At 53.2% G+C, this 3530-nt stretch overlaps 1 pseudogene; it reads left to right on the top strand.

Annotated features, from left to right (window-relative positions):
* The first annotated feature begins 1135 nt into the window (after positions 1 to 1135).
* On the top strand, positions 1136 to 3254 carry LOC125518293 (annotated as a pseudogene).
* The last annotated feature ends 276 nt before the right edge of the window (positions 3255 to 3530 follow it).

Below are 3530 nucleotides of genomic sequence, written 5' to 3'. Positions count from 1 at the left end.
AAAAATCCATTGCTGCAATTTATTTACTTTTATCTTATTTTGCACTTTTACTTATCTTTTATATATATCACTATTAGATCTCATCCTTGCAAGTAACTATGAATGGATTGACAACCCCTTTATCGCGTTGGGTGCAAGTATTTATTTGTTTGTGTAGGTGCAACCATTGGTGACTTGTGTATTCCTCTTACTGGATTGATACCTTAGTTCTAAACTGAGGGAAATACTTATTTCTACTTTACTGCATCACCTTTTCCTTTTTTCAAGGAAAAAAACCAACGCAAGATCAAGAAGTAGCACTGTCCTCGTCTCCCCACCAAAATTATGACATCGCGCCAATGATTTCTTTGATTTTTAGGAATTTTAAAGATGTATATAGCATAGGTGGAGATAACTTGTACGATAGATTTGAGCATAATTTCTTTCCCTCTAGCGGATAACAATTTTTATGAGAAGTGATGGGATGGAATACCTGAGGCGTGGAACAAAAAGAAGCTTAATAAGGAGAAAATAAATATCTGTTTAATCTGTTATCGTTTATCAAAGATTTGCCATTACTAGCATTTTTGCCGGGCGGTAATGTTATGCGGCTGTCATTCTCTGGGAAGGGGATGACAAACGAATGCATTTTGCTGGCAGTTTTAGTTATGACGCGAGATCAAACAGTGTTAGAAGAAAGTACCATCCTCTGAAGCAATTGTCATGTTGTTTTGAAGAAAATGTCACGCGTCTTTGAAGAAACAAAAAACGTTCGCAAATGTCGTCCCTCTCAGCGAACGTTCGCCGGCTATTGGGGTCCATTGCTGGGTTGCCGGTGACATGTATACTGCGAATCAATCACTTATTGGAAGTAGCCACTCACCACTTTTAGCACGAATTAATTACAAAATCTTCAGTTTCACGCACAAGATGATCTCCTCCTCCTCCTCTCCAGCTCTCCAATACGTAGAATCTACCCCTAATTCCATGCGTGGTGCAGAAGGTAGTAATTAATTGAGTATAGTTACGCAGCGGGCTGGCAAATATTCGTCAACAATTAACTTGGGGAAATTCCCCTATTTATATTTCTCTACCCTGCACAGCAGCAGCAGCAACCAATCCTTGCATTGGGAGTTGAGTTCCAGTATAGGCCACAATGCCTGTGATGACGACGATAACTCGCGCTCTCCTGCTCGTCGGCGTCGCCCTGACGGCGCAACTGTGTGCTTGCACGGCGTACGGCGGCGATGGGTTTAGTGTGGAGTTCATCCACCGTGACTCCGTCGGGTCGCCGTTCCACGACCCCTCGCTCACCGCTCATGGCCGCGTGGTTAAGGCCCTCGCGCGGTCCTACGCCCACGCCGACGCACCGTCGGCCCACGGCGTCGTGTCCGAACTCACCTCCACTCCGTTCGAGTACCTGATGGCCTTGAACGTGGGCACGCCGCCCACCCGTCTGCTCGCCATCGCCGACACCGGCAGCGACCTCGTCTGGCTGAATTGCAGCAGGAAGGGGCCCCACGGTCTTGGCCCGGCGTTCGCCGGTGACGCGCCCTCGCCCACACCCCCGCCGGGCGTCGTGTTCGACCCCTCCAAGTCCAAGACGTACAGCCCCGTGGGCTGCGACTCTGGCGCGTGCCGCGAGCTCCATGAAACCGTCTGCGTCGACTCCAAGTGCGCCTACTTCTACGGCTATGGCGGGGGCTCCACCACGAGCGGCCTCCTCTCCACCGAGACCTTCACCTTCGCGGACGATGCCCCAGCTGGCAGCCGCGGCGACCGGACGACGCGCGTGCCCGACGTCAACTTCGGCTGCGGCACGACCTTTGTCGGCTCCTTCATCAGGGACGGCCTCGTCGGCCTCGGCAACACAAACCTCTCCCTCGTCGCGCAGCTCGGCGCGCACGCCTCGCTCGGCCGGAGGTTCTCCTACTGCCTCGTGCCCTACTCCGTCAACGGCTCCTCCCTGCTCAACTTCGGCGCCCGCGCCACCGTGACGGAGCCGGGCGCGGCCACGACGCCGCTGATCCCGTCCAGGGTGAAGTCGTACTACACCATCGGCCTCCTGTCCGTCAAGGTGGGCAACGCGACCTACGCGGCGCCGCAGCAGTCCCCCGCCGTCGTTGACTCCGGCACAACGCTGACGTTCCTCAACAAGGCGCTGCTAGACCCACTGGTGAAGGAGCTGGCCGGGCGGATCAAGCTCCCGAATGTTGGCGCCGCCTCTCGCAGCGCCGCTTCTTCTTCTACCTCGAGCTGCGTCTCACAGCTCTCTCTCTCTCTCTCTCTCTTCTCTCTCTTGTGGTTTCTCTCGAACACACACACATGGTGAGAAACTCACACGCACACACACTTCACCAAGGAGAAAGCTAGCTTTGCCTTGTCTTCGGTGAAAGTCACAGGCGCTACATGTTTTCTCCTTCGGCCCTCTCGGCCTCCTCTTTTCATTAACTCAATGCAGTACATATATATACACCAGGGCTATGACACACCCACTAACCCGGTCACCACGTTGGCCACTAACCAACTAACGCCACATACTTCATGCAGACCCATGCACTAGCCAGCCACTACCCTCGGCAACTAATCCCACTAGCCCATGGCCTTATCTTTATCCCTGGAATCGCTCCAACAAACAGACGACTCAGCCATACAACTAGTTACTCATGCATGCTAACAAACTGATAATTACTCACCCAGATCAGCCGGAACTACTTGACCATGCAGCTTGTCACGCTCCTGCTGCTCACACTGCTCGCCGCGTCACACGACGCTACCATACCGCGTCGCACGATCGGATGGCATCTCGCTCCGTTGCACGCTGCAGCCATGACTTTGCCGGGACAAGTCCTAAGATAAACTACATGCAAACTAAAGCAAACTATGCATATACATGAACATGACAAGATTAAACCTAACACCGAAGGCCCGGCCGCCGGCGGACCTCCAGCTGCCGCTGTGCTACAACGTGACCGGGCTAAAGGAGGGGCAGATTGCGGCGAAGATCCCTGACGTGGAGCTGGGGCTGGGCGGCGGTGACGCTCAAGGCGTTGAACACGTTCGCGGTGGTGCAGAAGGACACCTTGTGCTTGGCCATTGCGCCGTCGGCTCGGTCGTCATTGATCGGGAACATCGCACAGCAGAAGATGCACGTCGGGTACGACCTCGACAAGGGCACCGTCACCTTCGCGGCAGCCGACTGCGCGAGATCCTACTCCGCCCCCCCCCCCCCCCCCGCCCCCCCCCACGCCCCAGCCACCTCCGGCTCTGCGTAGACTTGTAGCCATAAATCTGATCACCATGGCACGCATGCATGAAAGCATTGTTCTCCCGTGCTCCGTACGTATTGACATGCGCACTCCCTCCGAAAATATCAAAGGAAAAATATGAAAAGTTTGATGCTAATTTTGAGTTAATAAAAGCTCTTTTTATCAGGAAAAAATTTGTTTGCGGGCTGGTCCAAACTCGTCCGTGGACAATGATGTGAAAGCTGGATATCCAATCTTTTAGGATCACCTTCAGGATATAGATATGATCCTGAGCCATTCTTT

Source organism: Triticum urartu, chromosome 7 (genome assembly GCF_003073215.2).
Source record: "Triticum urartu cultivar G1812 chromosome 7, Tu2.1, whole genome shotgun sequence".
Taxonomy (NCBI): Eukaryota; Viridiplantae; Streptophyta; class Magnoliopsida; order Poales; family Poaceae; genus Triticum; species Triticum urartu.
This window is presented reverse-complemented; position numbering and strand designations above follow the sequence as displayed.